Consider the following 22861-nt stretch of genomic DNA (forward strand, 5'->3'; position numbering starts at 1 on the left):
CGGCCCCGGGGCCCCCCCCCCCCTAGCCCCTGCCACAACTCTGCTTGGCTTGGCACGGAGGAGCAGGCTCCCCCTGCCGCAGCTCCAGCACCTCCTGCCTTGGCCCTGTAGGCACCGGGCTCCGGGAGGTGCAGCAGCCTGCTGGCAGAGCCTGCTCAGGGCTCTCCACCCCCGCATGCCCCCACGAGGCTGCAGCAGCACCAGCTACTTGCAAATTTCTTGCCCGTGCCCCCCTGCACTGCACCCCCGCAATGTTCCTTCACACCCCACCCCCAGAGAGGTGCACCCCACACCTTGAAAACCGCTGGTCCAAGGCATGGTTTCATGCCAAGGCAGCACTGTGACCCTCATGCAGAAAGCAACAGGACTAGGACGGATAATCTCCCACCTCCTGGGCCTGCCCCGAGTAGATCAGAGAGGTCCTTCGTCTTGCAGAGTCAGGAGTGGGCAGTCTAAAGCCTCTCAAGGCAACACAGCCTCTACGGCCTATGGCACCAAGGGCTGACTTTACACCCAGACCCCTTGGACTCTCCAGCCTGAGTGACCAGCTACCCATTGGCAGCTGAGGCTCCTAGGGGCAGCTCATCAGGAAGCCTGACTGCAAGACCGTAGCAGAAGGAACTGCCATTGAATATTTGTCTAGGACCTAGCACATAGGGCCCCATCCTGATTGGTTTCTAAGTTCCACCATTATAGTACAACAGCAGGCATCAAAGCACCACGTATTCTGCTTAACAAGGTCATGTGAAGTCTGCTTTCTGTTGTACACGCCAATCTTTTTTTTATTATTATTTTTAAGGAAAATGTTTCGTGTCCCAGGTCCAATCAGCCAAATCAGGTCCAAATCCATTTGAATCGTTCAGGAACCCTATGTGGCTCTGCTACCAGCAAGTATCCTCCACCCCAGCTGGGGCTTCAGATACTTCCAAATCCTTTGGCAGGCATCCAACATGCAGGCCCGAGCCTGGAGACTTGGGGTTCGGATGCCCCCTGAGTTTCGCTTGCCCTCAGCTGTATGGCCACAGGAGCAAGCTAGGCAGATCTACCAGAGAGAAACAGCCAGGGCTAAGAGGCCACTGGTGTTCTTGCCACCACATCACCTGGTCCTGCTCTGCTCACGCAGGTAAACCACATGGGGCAGGTTGGACTTAATGTCTAAACTGCTTTGCTTTCTGACCCTTGCTTCCAACCAGAGAAAATGCAGCAATGAATTGCATATATAAATAAACAACTCAAATTTGCACCAGCTGCTACAAGCAAAGCCAACCCAGGATGGTGTTAGTTCATTCACACATTGCTGCTCATACCAGACCCAGTTCTTACTTCCGGCTTGATCTTCTTCTGAGATAGGCCAGCGTAAGGGGATGTTCTCCATTTCCACCCTCCACTGCCCGATACTCCTCCAGCTCCTTCTATTGGCCTGTCTTCTCCCCCTCCAACAAACAAGGGAAATATCACCAGGCTTTTTTCACCACTACCACCAATCCTCACGAAAAGTCAGGCGCACAGATCTGCTGCGTGGACTAGTAAATTTTCCTGATGGTTCAAGGCTGTCGTAATGATCAGCCATATTTTGTCATTGCCCGGCTCGCCTAAGAGACCCTGGGGGCACATGGTGGGGGGAGGCAGCCCGGGACGGCACCTTTTAAAACAGTCACATGCCCAAGGCAGGCCTGGATGGTAATGGAGCAGTAAATTACGGGGAGGCAGAATTTCAAACATTTCAGCTCCATCTCCCGCTTTGCATTCTGCAGTGACAAGGCTGCAAACCAGGGTCCAAGCAGAAAACACAGCTAGGGGGAGGAGGCTGGAAAAAGGGGAAATACAGTCTCCCTCATATCAAAGGTAAAAGTAGCCACCACTTTCCAGCAGAAGAAAAATTGCTTGGCTCAGCTTTGCAAAGCCGGGGGAGAAACGGGCATCACTTGAGTATCCAGGTGATGGTTAGGCCACAAGGGCAAGGTCCCAATCAGTACAGCCCCCCTCATGACATACTTTACTGAGTCAGTCATAAGATTCACTCACAAAGTTTCCTGCTCTTTTTTTTTTTTTTTTTTTAAAGTGATCCACCCAAACGGTCGGGACACCACTGAGACGCGCCAGGGTGAAGTGCAGCAGTTGCAGTCTGTCCCGACATCCATCCCCCAATCCCAACCCCTGCCCTTTTTTATTAGTACTATTGCTCCTGCCTTTATCCCTGAACTGGTGGAACTCATTCAGACCAAAGGCCATTGTTTAGGACTGGACCCGTTCCAGGTCTGGACATATGGTGCTAAAGCAGGTGGATAAAGCGCAGAGTGGGAGGGAGGGCTTCCAAACAACAGCAAAATTTCCAAAAGTTGCTGCCTCCGGCGCTGCCAACTTTCCTCCCGTTTGCAATGACAGCAGCACTCCCACAGCTTCCCAGCCAGGCATGAGCAAGATCCAATGATTAGAAGCTCATTAGAGTGCAGGAGAAAATTTGGCCTGAGATACCGGTATGCAGCAATCAATGAAGTCAGCGGCAGCTTTACAGCATACAACAGAGAGCACAGTCGGCTCATAAGGGGATAGTTTCCAAAGGAGGGGAGGAGAGGATGAATGCAGCTAATGCCTCATTGCCTTGGGATAATTTCTTGGATGGCTGGGGGGCATTAGTTTGTCTCTCTCTCCTGCAATCTGTACTGCACTAGAACTGGATGGAAAATGGAAAGTCGCAAAAACCCAAAATCTTGAAAAAAAAATCTTATTTTGCATTGGAAAGAAACCAAAAATCTTTCCAAGCTGCTTTGTTCATTTTTTTTTTAAGAGAAAAACAAAAGAGAGTGTGAAACTCTTGGATAGGCAAGAGCCTGGAGGTTTGACCACCTAAGTGCAGTATAAGAGACCCACATTTAAAATCCTTTTCTGCCCCTTTCCAATATCACGGTAAGTGCCTGGACGGACCACTATGATAAGTGCCCAGACCACCACAGTGGCTTTCACTTGCACCAAAAATGCCAGCCTGGACCTAAAAAACCTTATTTGAATAAAAATGTTCTTGACACAGACTTCCTGGGAAAAGTTGCATTTGTAATGTTTTTAGCTGAGGAATATGTTTCATCAAAAAACTCTCAACCTAGCTCTGTTCTGCGCTCAGCAGACAGTCCAAACTAAGCAAGAGCAGCGCTGTCTTTTTACCCATGTTTTTTAATGTGTAGGGGGCAATGTCTTAGCCATGATAATGCCCCTCTTTGGGTATTTTTAAATAACTACATTTTTGTGGGAAATGAAACCAAAAGATTTTCGTATTGAGAGACAGGGAAGTAAAAAACCCATAGGAGAACTCGAAAAGCAATCTGTCCAGCTCTCAATAGCACCCTTTTGTGAAAGGCAGTCTCCGACGTAATATAAGCCGGTCTGATTTCTCCAATTACATGTACACACAAAACAAGTCAAACAAAAAACAATCCTAAGGTTTCCTACTGCAATAAGCTAGAGCAAACAGGAACATGCCATCGCGGCATCCAGACAAAGCAGGGCTCCATCCACTTTGCACTGGCGAACTCAGGATGTTGCACGCTCGGCTGTTCACAGCACTGGCTTTTGGGTTCTGCAGGCTGCTTTGTTCCCTGATGGAGCGCTTCTCTCCCCATGCGTGTGTCTCCAAATAGCTCACTAGGCGATCCAGTGGGAAGGAAGCCACCAACCACAATCTGGGAACAGCTGAGTTGAACAGCTCCAGCCACCAACACACCCGGGGGAGGAATGACAGGAGCCCAACCTTCCCGGCCTTGATGGAGCCAACTGTAGTGGTATCCTGGGTCCACGGGAAAAGAGCTGGGATGCACCGGTTACACAAGGGCGGATGTGAACGAGCGACCTTAAGCTGAAAAGCCCGATAGCACGCTACCAACTCTCTGAGCCCCCCTCTCCTCACGCTGCCCCACAAGTCGCTTTTAACCCTAGTGACTGGCACTGGGCCTGAGAGGTCTCAATCCCAGGCAGCGTGAAACCCGGGAGTTCAGACCGGTGCTCCGGGCCCCTAAACAGATAACCAACATAAAAATAAACCCACTGGAAGACTAGATTTACGGCGCTCCCATCACTACGCCTTCCCCCCCTTGTAGCAGAGCCCCCTGTGCTAGATCCCATAGACAAAAAGGGATTTGCCCATCCAGCTCTGGCATGTGGGCAGCAGGTTAAAATAGAGCGAGTCTTTCAAATTGTTGTTGGTTTGAGAGGTTTAATTTAAGGGATGTTCAGCTTCAAGTCGGGCTATTTTTCCACATGGGTCAGAACAGCTTTTGCTTGTCAGGAACATTTTCTGGCCTAGGTGTCTGAGCAAGCAAAGAAAGGGACTCCATCACGGGGATGCCAGCCTAGGTAAAATGAAACAGGACGGGGCTGAGTCACTCAGACTCGCCTGAAGACCCACACCCCCTCCGTGGATCCTGTCCCACTGCCACTCTCCTACACTCCCCTAATGGCCAGACTGACAGGGTGAAAGCTAGTTACGCTCGGGTTTTTTTAACTTCCAGACGGGGAGTAACTAGCAGCGGCTGATTCCCAATCAGCAGCAGATTCGGTGACAAGCACCATTGCAAATCCACACCCCCCCGAGGAGCCAGGCCATTTGAAATCCTCCGCACCCTGATATAGAAACACCTCCCCGAGGGCTAGGGACTTTCAGCAGGGGGGAGGCATTTCCCAGTTCAACCAGAACCACCACAAGGGCTTCTGCCAGTCTTAAAAAGGACGAGAGAGACAAGAAACACCAGTCCCGGGGCTCAGGGGAAGATCAGCCGGGGGGAACTTCTTGTTCTCCAGGCTGGCTCAGTCCCTTCTCACCTGCAAATCTCCCAAGCGAAGGGCAAACTTTGTCCGTGGAAAGATCTGCCGGAGACTTCATGGGGAGGCGGGTGCCAGGCAGTGCCCCCTCTCCCCTCAACTCCGCGGGGCCCCGCTGCACCCCGGATCCCCTGCCCGAGCCCGGGAAGGACGCGGAGGACTCACCGCGCTGCCGCCGGCTCGCCGGGCTCCGCGGGCTGCCCCGGGCGGGGAGGGAGGGAGCGGGCTCCGGCGGCCCTGGGCAGCGCCCGTGGAGCCCGGCTCCGACCCGCGTCTAGCACGGGTGTGTCCCGCACAGATGGGTCCCTAGCACAGACTGGACCCCCCAGAGTGATCCCTAACGTAGACCTAGGTCTAGCGCAGAGTTGTCCGGCACACTATGTCCAGCACAGACGTGTCCGGCACCGTTATCACTAGCACAGATATCCATCTAGCACGGACCTGGCCCCCAGAGTTATCCCTAGCATAGACCTAGGTCTAGCACAGAGTTGTCCAGCACTTATGCCTAGTACAGACATACTCTGGCACACAGTTGTCCAGCATGGATGTGTCCAACACAGACATACTCTAGCACAGACTTGCCTCCAGAGTTATCCCTAACATAGACCTAACTCTAGCACAGACATGTCCAGCATAGATGTGTCCAGCAGTTATGTCTAGCACAGACATGCTCTAGCACAGAGCTGGCCAGCAGACACGCGTCTAGTACACAGCTACGGCCAGCACAGACGTGTCTAGCAGAGTTATGCCTAGTACCCCTGTATATCTAGCACTGCACAGATGGACACCTAGCACAGATGTCCAGTGCATACGACCAGCACAGTTACATCTAGCACAGACGTGACCACCAGAATTGTGCCTAGCACAGACCTAAGTCTAGCACAGAGTTGTTCAGCACAGACTTATGTCCAGCATAGTTACATCTAGCGCAGATGTGTCTAGCCGAGTTACGCCTAGCACAGAGGTACGTCTACCACAGTTGACCAGCTCAGACATATGTCTAGTAGAGCTATGTCTAGCACAGCCATGTCTAGAAGAGATATGCCTAGCACCGAAGTACTTCTAGCATTGCACAGATGGACAATCTAGCACAGAGTTGTCTAGCACAAAGATACATCTAACACAGTTACGTCTAGCACAGATGTGTCTAGGAGAGTTGTGCCTAGCACTGATGTACATCTAGCTAAGTTATGCCTAGCACAGACTTATGTCTAGCATGGATGTGTCTAGCACAGTTATGCCTAACAGTTATGCCAAGCACCAACATATGTCTAGCACCGCACAGATATACACCTAGCACCCATGCTTGTTTAGCACACACATACATCTAGCACAGACATGCGTCTAACAGAGTTATGCCTACCACAGACCTACGCCTAGCACAGACATACATCTAGCACAGATGTATTCCATGTTGCTGCAAGAACCTTGGAGTGGGCTGAAGTCATAACCTGCACTTTGCCTTCTCTCTCAGCACTCAGGAGAGAGGAAAAGCTTTAACAGCTGCCCCAGACTAGATGTGCTGGACATCAGTGCTGCCCTCTGCACTGCTTGCCATCCTGTGCTCCTTGCTTTCTTGGGAAAACCAATTAGAGGTAGAGAAGAGAGCCCTAATCCTGTATGTTAGCTTCGTCTGTGCGTGAGGAACCCAAGAGATCTGGGCTCAAAGACTCATTTACAGGCTGGAAGGGACTGTTCTCATCATCTTGCCTGTATGATTCAGGGTAAACACTGACTTCTGCATTGATCTCAAGGGGTCTACAACTTGCTGCACCCCTGGCTTTCATGACCTTGAACAAGCACTTCCCTCTTCTCTGTACATCAGCTGACTCATCTGTAAAACGACAATAACGCTATTACCCAGTGGTGTTCCCTACTCAGATGCACCCATTTGCAAAGTGTTATGTTGTTCATCAGGCTCCCAACACCTACTACTGGAGCTTTGAGCCCATTTGAAAAAAGTATGCAGGGCTGGTCGGCACCCTTTATAGCTGTAGGAGTGAGCACAGTCATGAAAACACATGCTGCCCGCTGACTCCGCCCCACACACCCACGGTAGCCTCCATTTGGTGCATGCCCAGGATGTGCCCAGTGCCATTCTCACTGTCTCAGCAAGCCTGCTTATTGGGTGAGGACCAGCTGCTCTAACAGCAGACACGTCACATTTTCCCACATCTGATGCATCTGGAGTAGGACCCAGTGTGCATGGTGTGTTTCAGTCCAGTGCTCCCTGGCATGTCAGAGGTGGCGTGGACGTGCTTCCAGGACTTGGCCCACCCTTGCCACATGGATGAACTGCATCCCATGTCCTTGATTCTTAACTGGTTTTACCAATACATCCTCTGTGCCAAGGAGATGGGGGCAAGACCTTGCAGGGCTTCTCTGTTCCATGTTTCAGCTGAAGGGTGTCCCACCTGCCCTCCACCCCCAGGGGCTTGCAGGCACACATCCTAATGTCCAACTTCTAATGTCCCATGGAGACAACATATATTTCATCTTGTTACCTTGCAAAGGCAGGCATCATTCCCCCTTCTGCTGACTTCACAGCAGCAGCCTTGTAGAAGGCAGCAAGCACAGTGCGTGGTGTCTGACAAAGGTAGCCGCCAGCTGCAGGAAGAACTTTCATATTCTTGGCATCTTAAGGCATTGGTATATCCCAGCAAAATGGGGATTTGATGAGTTTTGCTTTAATTCCCCAAGATGGATTTAAAAGTTATCTAGAATCTGAAGCCTTTTGCCCCAGGCAGTTCTAGGTCAAGTAGCTGGAAGGTCTTAAATGTAGAGCTTCCTCTCTGACCGTGCACAAGACCCACATTTCAGAGCCTATCTCATGAGTAATTGTGTCCAGACGATGATTAAGCAGAGAGATGCTCCATGCTACAAAAGTGGTTAAAAACTGGTTCATCTCTGGAGCAAGCCATGAAAACAAGGAGACTCCACTGCTGCCTTCCAAAGCCATAGATACAAAGGCCTGAAGGAACAGCTGGGTCATCTGGTCTGCTTGTCTGTATAACAGGCCAAAGAACTGACCCCATTAAAACACTTTTACCTGCTGGAAGGCAAAGAGGTGCAAACACAGACCCAATTTGCAGCCAGTAGGTATGTACCTAATGGGGCACATTACTGTAATGGACTTGTTTTCAGTCTCAGCAGAGAGGTTGATGATTGCAGTGGTGAGACTGAGCAGTCCTCAGACCTCATATCATGGAGTGGAGGAGGAGACCTGAGCTTTTGTTGCCACCCAGAGACCTTCAGTCTCTGGAGTTGCAGCCCTTAGGTCAAGCTGGTTGGGGGTTTCCCACCAGGCTTACCCATTGGAAAAAAGCCAGTTAGAAGCAAAAATATTCCACCTAAAATGTGCTGATTTTGCTGATATTTCATTGACAGGAAATTGGAGAAAGCATTTTGATGAGACAAGAAGTGCTTGGTTTCAACATTTTCCAAATGGAGGGCCCCAGATTTTCACTGCAGAACAACTCTGGCTAGAAATGTATATTCTATTCCGAATCTCTGTTCACAACATTAAAATGTCGATGGGAGAGAAAGCTCGTGCTGATTTTTTGGAAGCTGAATACTTCTGTTTATATGAAAGGACTAGTTTTTTTTCTGGGATTTGGGTCTATGGGCATTTACAAAGTTTTAAGTTCTGTTAAAAAAAAATGAAAACTCCTGGAATTTCCTCTGGGGAACAGAAAATCCAGTTCCTGCTTATCTCTGCTATCAAGCCAGCACCAGCTGGCATAAAACTTGCAAACCTGAACAGCTGGGTTTTTCACAAGCACCCAGATCCCATTTTGATGGGCTTTTGAAAATCCCAACTGAAACAAACAGTGTAACTAAACCCTAGGCAGTGTCTTTGATATGGTTAATGCTAACAGTACATTATATTACAGCAGCATTCACAGGCCCCAAACAGGATCAGAGCCCTTGTACCCAGGGCACTGCACAAACAGTGTTTGTCCCGGAGAGTTTGCCATCCTGTAAGTTCAGCCACAAAGTAGATTTAAAGACCAAACATACCAACCCCTGAAAGCAAAGGCTGCTCTAAGGCATTTTGGAAGCCCAGCTAATACAACAGTAATACAACCTAGAACATAGATAGCACATTGCATCAGCAGGTTTCAAAGCACTTTACAAAAGATTTCTTCAGCATCTTAATCCCCATTTTATAGAGGGGGAAATTGAGGCACAGAGAAGTGATTTCATCAGTCACCCAGCTGACCAGTAGCAGAATGGCAAAATTCAAGTCTCCTGCATCCCACTGCAGCATCCTGCCCACAAAGCCCGACAGGCTTTGCAGTCTCTCTACAACTCATCCCTTGTGCCTTCATCCGAGCTGATCTAACCACTCTATAATAGAGCCACCACAACTGCCTCCCTCAAGCAACAGTCTCTGAAGGAGCCGTATGCAACCTTGGCCAAATCCTTTGCAGGTAACTTTGAAGGCATCCCTCCGGCACTGCAATTGGTGATGCATAGAGGGTGCACATGGGTGCACGTGTACACCCTGAGATTGGCAGTGCACCCCTTGATATTGGCCACCACTGACGCTGCCCCCCTACCTCCGACACCGCTGTGGCCACCTGCAGGAGCTCCCTGATCACCGCTGCCATGACCCCACCGCCGCCCCCGCTTGCTGGCATTCGCCATGCCCCCCCAGCCTTGGGAGGCACGCAACATTCATGGGCACTGCATTTACACCAGTACATTCTAAGGACAGTGCCCATAGATGCAACTTCATCCACAAGAGTCACAAAATCACAGAAAATGAGGGTGGAAGGGACCTCAGGAGATCACATCTAGTCCAACTCCCTGCTCAAAGCAGGACCAGCCCCAACTAGATCATCCCAGGCAAGGCTTTGTCTCCCTGGGTCTCAAAAACCCTCAAGGATGGAGATGCCACTACCACTCTAGGTAACCTTACTACCCTCCTCGTGAGAAAGCTCTTCCTAATATCCAACCTAAACCTCCCTTGCTGCAACTTGAGCCCATTGCTCCTTGTTCTGTCATCTGCCACCACTGAGAACAGCCCAGCTCCATCCTCTTTGCAATCACCCTGCAGGGAGTTGTAGCCTGCTATCAAATCCCCCCTCTTAGTCTGCTCTTTGCTACTGAGTCCTCCCTGTAGATCACCTGTTGCAGTTTCGCTTCTCCTATCCCTCCGGCAGACCTGCCCCAGTGCAAGTGAGAGAACTCCCCCCCAGTGCTAGCTGTAGAGCAAGAGGCTCCCAGTGAAGGGAAGCAACCCCAGGGCACTGCAAAGTGGGGTCACGGGCTGCACAGAAACTCACTTATCACACCCTGGCTTGCACTGGACGGACAGTCATGAGACTGCAGCTCAAAAAAGGTTGGGACCCACTTTCCTAGGGGTTCAGGAAAGTCCTGAAAAGGCCAGCCTGTTTGGCCCCAGGGTCTCTGGAGCACCTTTGGGAGGGTCAGAGCCTTGCCTTAGCCTCCCAGCACCTAACAATCACTCCCTTGATGCCTCCTTTCTGGGAAAGGGGTGGGGGGATGGAGGGAGGGAGGCAGAAACACCCACCCAGGCTGGGCAAACAATTAACAAAGGGGCCGAAGGGAGGGATAAAAACAATGGACAATCCCAAAAGAGAGGAGAGAAAGGCTTTGTTCTGGTCTCCATGGCAACAGCTAGGACCAAGGGAGGAGTCAGAGGCAGCTGCATACTTTCACTTTCCTTTCACTCCGCTTCTCCCACTCCCTGGATTTATTGCTGGCAAAGTAGCTTCGGGAGAGCAGTAGAGGCAGGGTCCATGGGCTGGACTAGCAGCTTCCCCATGTCCCTTTACCCCCATGCAACGGGCTGGGAGACCTACACCATCACAGTGTGTTGGTGGAAGTGACTACAGTCCACAATCAGGCTCTCCACCTTCCCCGGAGCCAAGGGACTAACCAAGTGTGAGGCCTGGTCTACTCATACTTGCAGTGTATGGAGGAGCACAACATCTACCATGCGGTCCCAGCACAGATGCCGCTACCCCAGGCTCACAACACCTTGTACTGGCGTGGGAACAAGCAACACCAGCATGCACGGGTCTACACTGCTATCCTTAGGGCGACCAGCTCTGCTGCATAGCTGCGCAAGGAGGTGCGATTCCTGATCTGCATGCAGGTTGTGCCAGCAAAGGAAGACAGGCGCACAGCTCAAGTGGCATCCATTCTTGAGTGCTGGGCTGGTATAGCATACTGGTGCTTCAACACGGGAAATGTGCTCCTAGCCTAGATGTGGCCCACGTGCACTCAAAGGGTTGTACCGCTGAAACAACGCTGGTACGATGGTACTGTGTGTGTGTGTGTGTAAGCAGAGCAGACCTGGTCACCAAGGAGGAATATGGCTCAGACATGGTCACCAAGGAGAAGCATGGCCCATCAGCCCAGGGGGACTTTAGGCAGCTCAGTTCTGCACACTAGACATGAGGTCTCTCCTTTGCAACAGCGTAAAGCAGGAGTAACTTCACAGAAACCGGTGAAGAAGTCACACAACCTGGCATGTGGGAGAATGGCATTGGCAGGTGTTTTTATAGTATATTCCTGCTCTTAGCTCTGCTGATTTCTCCCCCACCTCCCTCAGAGCAAGATGGACTTAATCCAAAGCTATTTGTGGGCCCTGTGGGCTTCAGGTCAGGGAGTCTCCATCATCCTCTGACCACCTGAGGACTGGTGCATCTAATTCACCCTCCCTCAGGTTAAGATTTGACCCCTTTCCTTGACTTAAAACAGGTTCGTCGCAGCCTCTCTGCACAAAACCCTTTGTCATTATTGCTCTTTTTCCATGTAGTAAACAGAGCCTTTGTTACAAACTCCAGGTTTTATACACCAGAGAGACTGAGGGCTGCTTCCTATTGGGATGTTCTTCCACCTTCTGTATGATAGCCCCTGACAGTTTTGTAAGGGACAGGCATGCACTGCTTACTCATCTAGGTCTCCCCACCAGTCAGCAGTACTGTGGGGACAGGAGATCCTGGAGCAAACATTTCCTTCTTCACTGCTCAAACATGCTGAGTCTGAAGGTATCCATTGGTTTCTGCTCAGTATTCACTTAAAAAAGCAAAGGGGTTCTTGACTGAACAAGGAACTTGGACTGGCTCCTGTTGCCGTCTGTCTGTCGGGTTGGTTTCAAAGTGATCTGATTATCCAGCAGAAGGAAGCAAGGACAGTCGGGATGGATGGGGAGGCCTGTCTCTGGTGCAGGGGATGCAGGTGGAGAAGAGGCAGCTAGCAGTTACACTCCCTTTCCTGGGCAATCCTTCCTCCGACAGAGCCCGGTGCCGTCTCTCTGGCTTTGGCCGTGCGTGTCACCCCGAGCACTGGCTGCAACCCTGCGCTCTCTAGATCTCAGGATGCAGTTGGCTGAGTCATGGAAATGGGTTAGACAATGGCTTGGCCCCTCCGTAACTGGTCAGAGGGGGCAAACCGAAGAGAACAAAAGGGCCCTTGCTTCCTGTGAGGAAGTGAACCATTGTTTGGAAGCGGGCATGGGCTGAATTCCTCACCAGAGGCCCAAGGAGCAGGATTCGCTCACCAGGAGCGACGGCCACAGATTCTGTCTACTGCTTCGGTTACCTCGGCTTCAGCCTCTGCTCTTCATAATAGATCCCCTCTGGACTTGGTAACGAAGCAGCTCTCAACCCTGGGTAGGCCAGTACTGACTTTCTCTATAACCAGAAAAAACAGTAGACACATTCTAGGGGCTGCCATTATTCATCACCTCCCTCAGGCTTCACCAAGAGATTTATGTGAACAAAAGATGGGCAAACCTTACTAAGGGTATCAATTAAAGCCCAGTAATAACATCCCAGCATTATTTCTAATTTAATTAGGTGTTCTCTGAACTTTTGAACTGGGTACTATGATTCAAGGCACCTGGGCTGTGTTCCCCGCCTGGCCCCTGACTCAGTCGGTGTCTGATCTGGGACAAGTCCCTGGGAGCAAAAGGTTCAAGAGTAACCCCTCGTTTTGGGTGTCTCCGTTATGAGGTGTCCAAATGAAAATAACTCAGGCTTGACAGTGAGAGATGCTGAACAGTGGTGGCTCCAATTGGATCTGGGGTGCTTGGCACTTCTGAAAAATCAGACCCCTGAGATACCCCCTACTGAGATACCCCCAATTAATGGCCTTTCTTGAAAGCATGGCTGTCAACTTATCGGTGCTTTGGTTTCTTCATCTATAAAGCAGAGATGGTTCTTTCCCATAACCTGGGATGGAGAGAGATGAGCACAATGCTCATTGATTCAAGCGTGTGCAGCTCTTCTTGGGTCCTCAGGTGCACACATTTTGCTTGTGCAATCTAGGAGCCAGTTCAAGTGACCTCATGATCTCTCTGCTTTCTTTCTTCCTGGCTGTGGTGGTGGGTCTTGAGTGTAGCGAGGCAGGACAGTGTATGCTTAGCAGACAAAGCCAGAGTTGGAGGAACATCCAGTGATGTAAAAAACATGTCCACACTACAGTTCTTGCAAAAACAGCAGCAACAATGAAGGGCAGTATCAGGTGTGATATCAAGCAGGCATAGCTGTGCCAACAAAAGCCCCAAAGTGAACCAAAATAGGCCTTTGCTAGTCAAGCTGATTTTTCCGGTGAAATGTGGTTTCACTATTCTAGTCAGAATACCTGGTATACCTGTGTCCACATCCACAGCATTTGGCTACACGCTATTCTAGTACCAGCGAAGCCTTCCTAATTCTCATTCTCTCAAGCATGCCCTGTTTAGTGTGAAATTAGGTGACATTTTGCAGCGAATAGTTCATTTACCCTGTGCTTTGTGGGCAAGACTTTTTTAGAAGAGGCTATGGGGCTATGGACTGAGTTCCCAACTAAGAGCACCATCACTGTGGCCAAGCTCCTGTTTGAAAAACCAGGCTTCTCAGTTCGGACCTTCCCCAAAACTGAGGAACCAAACCAGAGACAAAGCGCTCTCTCTCACTCTCTCTCTCAAAAAGTTTTGGCTCCAAATGCCAGATTGATTTGGAACAAGAAAAACCCCACTGTGAACTGACACATTTCCATGGTTTACTTATAATTTCCAATTACAACAGATTTAAAAAAACATATAAACGCTCCCTGAAGAGCCAGGCAAGTGGCGGTGACCCTGAAAAGGAAAGCAGTGCCTGTATCCCACATCCTGTTCCAGACCCCAGTCTCATGTTGGGGAAAAGGGGGAGGTCTTCAGAAAGTGTAGCTGCCTGGCTTGGCATCACTCTGCAACACACACGGCGATACAGGAGATGTGGCATTGGCAGGAAAAAATACTCAAGTTTGTTTGTCGCTCTTCCAGCGCCAGGCCCTGACACTAAAAGCTGCTTGCTCTGGGCTGACTCTGTAGCTACACACAGCCAAGCTGATTCAGTGATGGGTCCATGCTTGTCCAGCAGCCACAGTGTCTAAGGCCACCTCTACACTAGCTGGTTTAATTACACTGGCAAGCGCTCCTTGTGCGGGCACAGCTTCTACGAGTCTTATGTATACCAGTTCCCAGAGTGAAACGAGCTGTCCCGGAAAAGCCTTTTCAGCCAGTGTAACACTGCCTAAATTATGACTGCTGCTGATATAAAAAATGTCACCCCCCCACCCCAATCACCCACCATTATTATACTGACCAAAGCTTTTAGTTCCAGCCTAGCCTTAATACCCAGAGTAATTAATAACTCAGGTTACAGCCAGCTTCCTCAAGGTCTGAGAAGCTCTTTACCAGCTGATACCTCCCCTACCACAGGACTCAAATCTCCCGTAGCAACGAGATGATTTTGATGATCTAATAGGTCTTTCCCTGACCCAGCATCATTTTTATCTAGATGCTGTTTTGGTCCTCTGTGTACAGTTAACAAGTGCCACTAAAATATGCTTGGGCTGGAACAAGTTATAAATATTTGGGACCAACCCACCAGGGAAAAGCCAACGTGGTATCAAAAACTCAAAACAACAATAATAATGATAATATTAATTATACTAACTTATTCCATTGTATTGTAATATACATACCTATATACAAACACACACACACACACATGTATGTATATGTATATACACACACACACACGTGTGTGTGTGTATACCAATTAAAAGAGGCATTAAGGTCAAGGAGAGGTAAAGCTACAGGATGGTAATAATACAGGACAGGCGCATCCATATAACTGGCTGAGCACTATGGGTTGATAGATCCTTCCCCAAAGAAAAGCCATGGGGAGGCCTCTTTCTGGGGTAGTTTAGGAGCCATCTATTCTGCAACTGTCCAGGGGATGGGTCTAGATAATTCCTGGAGTCCCTTCCAGCCCTGTGAACCCAAGGGAAAAGACCTTTCTGACGTTCCTCCCCGGATGTTCGTGGCTCGAGCCCTACAACCAGCCCATGAACCTTGCAGATCTCCCTGTGTCCGAGGGGCTGGAGCCAACCCCCTCAGAGAAGCTGCGCCCCAAGTAGCAAGGCTACCTACACGTTCACACTCCATGGCTCAGTGCAGCTGTGCTGCCAGGGGGTCTCAATGAGCCGCTCGCCTGGGGATCTCCTCTGAAGCTGATGTTCAGTGGAGGGGAGTTGTATGAACTTCCCTGGGGGACTATGAAGGAACCAGTGGCTGCGTGACTGCAACCTTGGATCTGCAAGGTAGTGATGGGGAGAAAGCTGGTTAGATGTGGCCACATTAGAGATGGGGGCAATGCTGAGCTTGGAGCCAACCCAACCTGTTCTTAGGATCCTTGAACACAGCTGCTATCCATCCTGGTGCCTAAAGGGCAGCCAAAGGGGCCCTTGGAAAACCAAGGCCCAGACTCTGGCTGTAGATCTGCCTTTCCCATCAAGATCCCATGTGCTTTGCTGTGGGCCAATCACTCCTTCATAAGCAACCCTCCTCCTTGCCCCAGCTTGCCCTAACCCCCCACTCACCCGCCAGTGGGCACCATGCATGAACACAACGACATAAATAAGAGCCTCTTGCCCCTTGCAACCCACCCAGGCACCCACCCTCATGGTCCCCGGCCCCTCCTAACTCTCAATCCCAACAGAAGAGCTTTTCTTGTCCAGGGCCTTTGTTTGCTAGTTAGTGCCTTTGTTCTCCATCCTTTGTTCTCCTTTCTTTGGTCCTTTGTTCCGGCTGGTCTTTGTTCCCATGTCTTTGTTCACCCTCTGGTTATTCCTCTCTTTGATGCTTTGTCGCTCCCTTCATCTCGGGGCTTTTCTTTCCCTGGTGTTTTTTCTAAGCTGGCCGTTGTTTTCTCTCTCTGCCTTTCCACCGTTTTTTTTATCTTTTCTCTTGCCTTGTCCACTTCTGGTGTCACATGGCCCTGGTCCTGATTGTCTTCAAATCCCCATTTGTCTTGTTTCAGTGCCTGGATTTCCCAGCCTTTATATTCATTCTTAAGAGTCTCCTGAGTGATTATTTTCCCTTGCTGTGGAAGGGAGGGGGGTTAGGAGGGGGTGTTGTAAGGCTTAATTAATTAGCGTTTGTAATCTTGAGCTGCACGGCACTGCAGAAGTGCAGAGTAGTATTACTAATTATTATTATTGTTGTTATTTTATTAAGGGTTTGGGAGGCTTTAAACACCGTCTAACTGCAGCAAAGAGCCCCTGCTTAGCAAAATAATATCAGAGGCAGCCAGACTCTTTCTGACCCAGGCTGGGAGAAAAGAGAAGGCCACATTAAACATTGCAAATGGAGATATATATGCAAGCAGCAACAAACACATTCAAAGCACCAACTGGATCAGGAAACTCCAAAAACCAGATTCCCTTGTCCCAAAGTCTGAAGAGACCCTTCTAAAAAGAGAGAGGTAAGGATGCTTGAGGGTGATACCTTTTATTGGACCAATGGCATGCTTGGAAAGGCAAACTCCAGCTGGCAGGTATCCCAGTACCCTTCCTCAGGCAGACTCGTTCTTTTTGCAGTGAGGAATAAGTAAAGCCTTGAAGGGATGGGCTTTTTCCTCCTTATTTTTGACCTCAGCCATTCAAGTATTACCTGACTGAAGGACTCTGCAGAAGACTAGGAACGTCACAAGAACCTAGGAAGTGAAAGCAGATTTGCTGGGAAGGGATGTGCGGGGTCTACATGCCACTCCTTACTATTTTGCTACTTTTTTGGCTTAATACACATTTATTTCTTGACCAGTTAGCCTTTGGGATAAAGGAGCTCTTGGTTAAAGATCTGACAGCCCTTGCCCTTCATTTAAGGTGTGAGATGATGAGAGCGAAAGAGATCCTCACAGGTGCTAGTATTCCAAGCATGCTAGAAGTGATGCAGCTGTATTGCTCCAGTTCCCCTCTTCCATGCCCCAGTTTTACACAGCAGTGCCGCCGGCTTCTGCAGAATGACTCCCGATTCACACTTATTTCAGAACCAGGCCCTTGTAGGAACACCACGCTGAACGTCACGCATCAGACGGAGAAAATCAGGTGCCAGGGAAGAGCTGCACTTTAAGGACGGCTGCTAGTTTGCTTTGATTTAATGTCCCAAATATTTTCCCAAGTATGAAGAAAGCACTTTGTCCTCAATCAGCCTGGTCATGCTGTGATTACAGCCTGGGCAGGAAGTGGCAGGGCACAATGCTGCTTACTTTAACATCTCACATGGTTTTGGCTCTCTGTTTCCCAACACAATGTCGAATCAGGGAGTCAGCGTTAGCTCGTAGCACAAAAAATCTACGTTCCCCCTCACCCCCCCAAAACCTCTGTACTTACTGCAACAACAGCTGTTCAGCTGAGGAAACAGCCAAACTTAGCAACAGGATGCACCCTTCAGATAACATGATCGATATCAGAAATCCGTCCTTTCAAGTGAAAGCTAAGCCCATCTGTTAAAACTGGGTGTCTTAGGAGATCGGCTCTGATATGAGGTTTGTCTAGCACGGTCTTCGCAACACCCTGAATTCTCTGTTAGCAAGAAGGCTGTTTTTCAGTACAACTTACAGGAGGTCGAGGAAGCCCCTGCACTCTGTGACCGCCTGCATGCAGCACGAGGGGTCAGGTTCCTAAAGTGGGCTGCAAAAGCAAAGGACTAAGGCCAGAGTAATACAAGGGCCTCCAGGATGAGCTTAGGAGGGTCTCTAGACTTCAGCAGAGTGGCTGATTTGGCAGGGAAAGGGTTTGGGGGACAATTATTTCAGGCCCAGCTGGAAAGAAAAGGGCTCTGTGAAGCTGCGGCTTCAGAGGAGAACTGTAGCATCAGTGGTAATGCAGCTCACTGCATATCATGAACATGGCTTATTACGGCATCGTGTCCCTGCGATCCAGAGGGCAGCACAGAGTGGCAGGGAGGTCACTAACAGGAGGCAGAAAGCTGGGAGCCAGCACAGAATCCCCTCAGGGAAACAACTTGCAAACAAGGGGCCAAAGCACCACCTGGGGCAAACCAGTCTTGCTCTGCTGAAAGGCACACGGAATGCAGGGAGGAGACTTAGGGCAGAGAAACACAAGAGCCAGAAGAAATTTTTGAGTTATGCCAATGCTGCATCTGGTCCAGTTCTGGTGGTACCAATCTGTCTGTCCCCATCCCACGACCCACGACACAGCCTGTCCGAGGATCAGAAGGGAGCCATGCACAGTGGATGCGGCCTAGATCCTTCTCTCCAGCCCCAGATGCACGCACTTGATGGGCTGTGTTAACTTTGGCAGCGCTTGCTTAGCATGACTGCAAGCCAAGGACTGCAAGAGCACTGGAGAGAGAAAGGGGCAGTAACAGTGCTGATGGCAAGAAGCTTTGCAGAGGATGATGGGAGTGGGTTTTGCACCTGCCCCCCCTCCCCCCCACCTCCAAAAACCCGGGGTGTAGCAGTACAGCAGAAGGGATTTCAAACTGATCCAGCACCTTCAACCCTGCTGAAGCCCACCTGGGCCTGCCTCACCCTGCTTTTCATCTGATCCTCACCCCTGGCTCCTGCCCATGGATACTGCCCTGAGAGTGTGTCCTGCCCTGTAAAGTCCTCAGCCAAGGCTGGGATAGTATCCCAGCTGCACAGATGGGGGACTGAGGTACCAGGGGCAGGGGAGGTTAAGTGAGGTGCCCAAGGTCAGGCAGGCAGTCTGTGGCAGAAGAAGGACCAGCACCCTTGTTCTCCTGACTCCTAGCCCAGTGCCTCATCTTCATTAAAGACAAGGTGCAAGAAGGGGACTAAACCAACCCAGACAAGGGAAGGGCAGAATGGAAGAGAGAAGAGAGTGAGCTCAGTGCTTTAGCCCATCCTGGCCCGAGAGGCTGCACACTGGTGTGACAGGGAGGGTTACAGACCAGGCGGCTGTGGGGGAAAGAGCCAGGGACAGATGCAGGGAGCTTTACTTGCTCTGCCAGCAGCTAAGCCAACACTGCCAGGCTCGGGAGGCTTCTCACTTCAGCGGGCACCCGGCTGCTGCCAGCAAACGTCAGATGGTAAAACTTAAGCCCTCCAAACAAAGGGCGACTGAGGGGAGCCATCTTTCTGCTTTGTCCAGCTGTGGTTTCCAGCCGCAAGCTGTGCGTGGCTGAGCTGGTGGGCTGGGGGCTGAGAAGCATTCAGAGGACACATGATACAGCAAGCGCCAAGAGGCAAGGACACAGCCACCACCAGGGCAGTGTGCACTGGAATGCAGTGGCGCAACTCAAGAAGGCAAAAGCCCAATGAAGCATGAGTTTGGGGAGGGGGATGTGGGGAAGCAGACCCCCCTGCATGGGGATGCAGGCAGGACCAACAGAAGAGGCTGCAGGGTCTTTAAGTGCACAAGCAGCCAGGGCCTCTGCTTTGGTGTTGTACAGCTGGTCTCCCCTGCAGCACTGTCCCTCTACCCCAGGCTGAGTGTAATCCTGAAGCGAGGGCCCCAACCCCTGAAAGCCAGCCACCCACAGCTTCATCCACAAGCCTGGTATTGTTACTGGCTGAGGCATCCACTCTAGGACCCCAACACTGAACTCTCCAGTGGTGGCCAGGTCTGATACCCAGGTCCCCGGGACCATGAGAACACCCACAAGTGGCTCGCTGTGTTTCTGTGGGCACCTTGCTAGCCCGGCCAAGACAGGTAGGGAGTGAGCCATAAGGCCTGCAACTGAGGTACTCCTCCAACTCCTCACTCCTTGAGCTGCCAAAACCAGGCCCTGGCAGCTTCTGAGGAGCAAGCGAATGGGCAGCAGGTCAAGCAGAGCCCAGGCCCATCCTGAACCTGCCTTTAACGCAGAGTTGGCACCAGGAAGGGGAGAGAGAACCAAACCCCCCTCATCTATCTGCAACCATGCAAGGAATATTGTTCAACCTCGCACAAAAGCATCCCTGAAAATAGAAGCGAGGCGGCCAGGCCTGCCAGTGGCTGTGTGAGATAACGTCTACTTGCAAACACTGGTGCCTTTGTGCCGCTGTCACTATCCCTATTGTTCCCCAGCCTATTGCCTCGGGGATATTGTTCCCTTCTTTTGTCTCAGCCCGGCTCCTTTTTGTTTGACTTTACTTACCATTTCATTCCTCTCCTTTGTGCTGGGGTTCTCTCTTTTGTCTCCCTCTCTCTCTCCTTCTCTGTGTGATTGGTATTTAGCAATTGTTCCAGGCCCATTGGAAACACAATGTACTCAGGGCTCTTTTCTCTTCCTCCATTCATTACCTATTCAGGTGGGTTTGTCTGCTGATAGGTACTCAAGGGCCTCTGACAAACTCCCTGCATATAGGAGCAGCCCCAAACTTTGGAGGGAACTGGCATCAGGGGGGACCATTGCCCCTATCCCCTGTCGGGCTCCCCCTTCCAGCTGCCCCGTGGGTTCTGGCCTGGAGTCAAATTTCCCCACATTTTGCTGCCATTGAGGTCTTGCCAGCACCTATCAGGATGGAGCCCCATTACCCTGGGGGCCACAAGGACAGGGAGGTCTCTGCCCAGAAGGACTTACAGTCCAGAAGAGAAGACAAGACAAAGGAGAGTCAAACAGGAGGCAGGGCAGTGAAAAAGGGCGATGCCTGTCCAGAGCAGCCATCCGGCAGTTGCCAGGCAGGACTCTTTACCCTCCATTTCAAGTGTTTTGCAGAGCAGACAACTCTCATTATCCACAGGAGGAAACGGGCAGAGACCTGCCAAGCTCAAAGAGCAGGGGCCAGGGCAGAACTGGAGCTAGAGGCCAGGCTGATTCCCTGCCCAGGGCTCTGGTCGCCAGGCCAGGCTGCATCCAAGATTTGCCTAGGATCTCAGCTAGGCAACTGAGCCCTGATGCCAGCCAGGGCCTTGCAGCTGTGCCCATCTCTAGATACAATACATCCCCCCACAGCTTTCTGTGCAGAAGTCAGAACCCCAGGCAGGGGAAGCTCTTAGCACGACAAAGCCCTGGGGCCTAGTGAAATCCCTGCACAGCAAATTTCCATGTTGTTTGTTCACCTGCCTGTCCCTGTCTTCCCCCTGCCTTTCCACGGGGGCTGAAACTGTGCTGGCTCCTGCTCATTTGCACATTCAAATGCTGCTTGCTGTATGGCAGCCCCGATACCCTGGGCCGGCGCCACTCTGGTGCCACAGACGGCTCCAACCCGGTGCCGTGTATGGCGCCAACAGAGCAAGCATCCTTGGGCAGAGCCAGTCCACAGACAATTAATGCTGCTATTGCTCTTCCAATGACCAGATTTGTGGGGAGCCCCACAGGCCATATCTTGCTCACCTCTGGTCTAGAGGGTGATGTGCCAGGCCTGAGGTCATCTCAGGCCTGGCTGCCCCTGTGCTATCTCCTCACATACCAGGCTTCGCCCCTTGGCTTACCAGAGACCCTCCTTGCAGTCCCCCACCCACCTCCACGGACCAGTGCAGGGGGTGACCACACCAGGGAGTGCGAGGGTGGGCAATGGGGAACATTTTCCACATCCCCCAGAGAGCAAAGCCTCAGGAAAGCTCCAGGGACCGTGGCCACCACAGAGCAAACAAGTGGCCCTCCCCAGAGACAACAATGCCCCATTGTTCTCCTGCATGATCTCATAGGAGTTTTCCATCTCTTGTGCCGACAAAACCATAGCCATCACTGAGTGAGAAGCCACTTCCTTCTCCTCTGGGCATGCCCAGCCAAGCCGGGGGTGGCTGTGGGACTCACTGGGCCTGATGGACGCATTCTAGAGGTGCGGGGATGTGGTGGGCATGGCGGGAGCCCCTGCCTGCGGAGCGCATCAGGGATGCAGGGCCTGCTGCAGGGGGGCGTGCCTGGGAATAAATGAAGCAGACTGTGGTCTATTGTTCCATTGTTAGCACTCCGCAGGACAATGGGGCATTGTTGTCTCTGGGGATCCCATTGTTTGCTGTCGCTGCAGATACCAGCCGCACAGTGGCTGGAGGTTTCCTGAGAGCTGGGCAGGCTCCGCGCCGGGGAACACGGACTGACTGGGCAGGCGTGTTTTCCAGAGCAGGGGCACGCCTGTGTGCACGCAAGCCTGCCAGGGCACGGGACTGGGCGTGGGCAGTGCATACCAGCCATGGCTGCATTTTCCAGGGCTGAGCTCTGCTGGGCCAGAGTGAGGCCTCCTAGAAGCACTACACACATTAACCCCGAACAAGCATGGGAGCCTGGGCTGATGGCAGTTGCAGGGATGCGGAGAGCAGCGAAAGCCCTTCTGACATTGCCGGTGCCTGGCCCATGGGGGCGATGGTGCCGGGGACAGCCAAACCTCCAGTCCACCCACAGCCCAATAGGTTAACCCCCCCATGGGCTATGTTTACCCTTCTCAAAGGGGCCAGAGTTGTGGACTGGAGGTGACTGGGATTTGGGCACCTCTACCCCTTGGCTTCCTAGGTCCCTGTTGGTCTCTGGGGTGTCTCATGGGCCTGACTTGGAGCAGAATTTGACTCTCAGGCCCAGACAGCCCAAGGGCAGGCTTGAAAAAGATGCTCATTTCCTAGCCTGCCCCTGTCCCTGGTAGCCCAGGTCACACCTGGAGGGATGTCCCTGGGCAGCAGGAAGCCAGGGGTTAGCTGCATCCCAGCAGGGCGCTGTCCATCCCAGGACTTGTCCTGAATTTCAAATCCACTAGGGACTTCTGCACCCCCCACCCCCAGGGGAGAACAAAGGGATGCAAAGATGGAGGGTGTGAAACAGCAGGTGGAAGGGGAGCCCGAGAGAGGAAGACAAGCAGCC

At 51.4% G+C, this 22861-nt stretch overlaps 1 protein-coding gene across 4 annotated transcripts in view; it reads right to left on the minus strand.

Moving 5' to 3' along the window:
* The window catches only part of SOX13 (SRY-box 13), a 72375-nt gene that overhangs the window by 42051 nt on the left and 7463 nt on the right, over positions 1–22861 (minus strand). Inside the window, exon 1 of one of the 4 annotated variants that reach the window (XM_014526733.2) lies at positions 4975–4997. The exons of 2 other annotated variants lie outside the window; for them this stretch is intronic. The gene's annotated coding sequence lies outside the window, so the exon portion shown is untranslated. One more of the 4 variants, XM_025193981.1, reaches the window with a different exon arrangement.

Source organism: Alligator sinensis, unplaced genomic scaffold, assembly GCF_000455745.1.
Source record: "Alligator sinensis unplaced genomic scaffold, ASM45574v1 scaffold872_1, whole genome shotgun sequence".
Taxonomy (NCBI): Eukaryota; Metazoa; Chordata; order Crocodylia; family Alligatoridae; genus Alligator; species Alligator sinensis.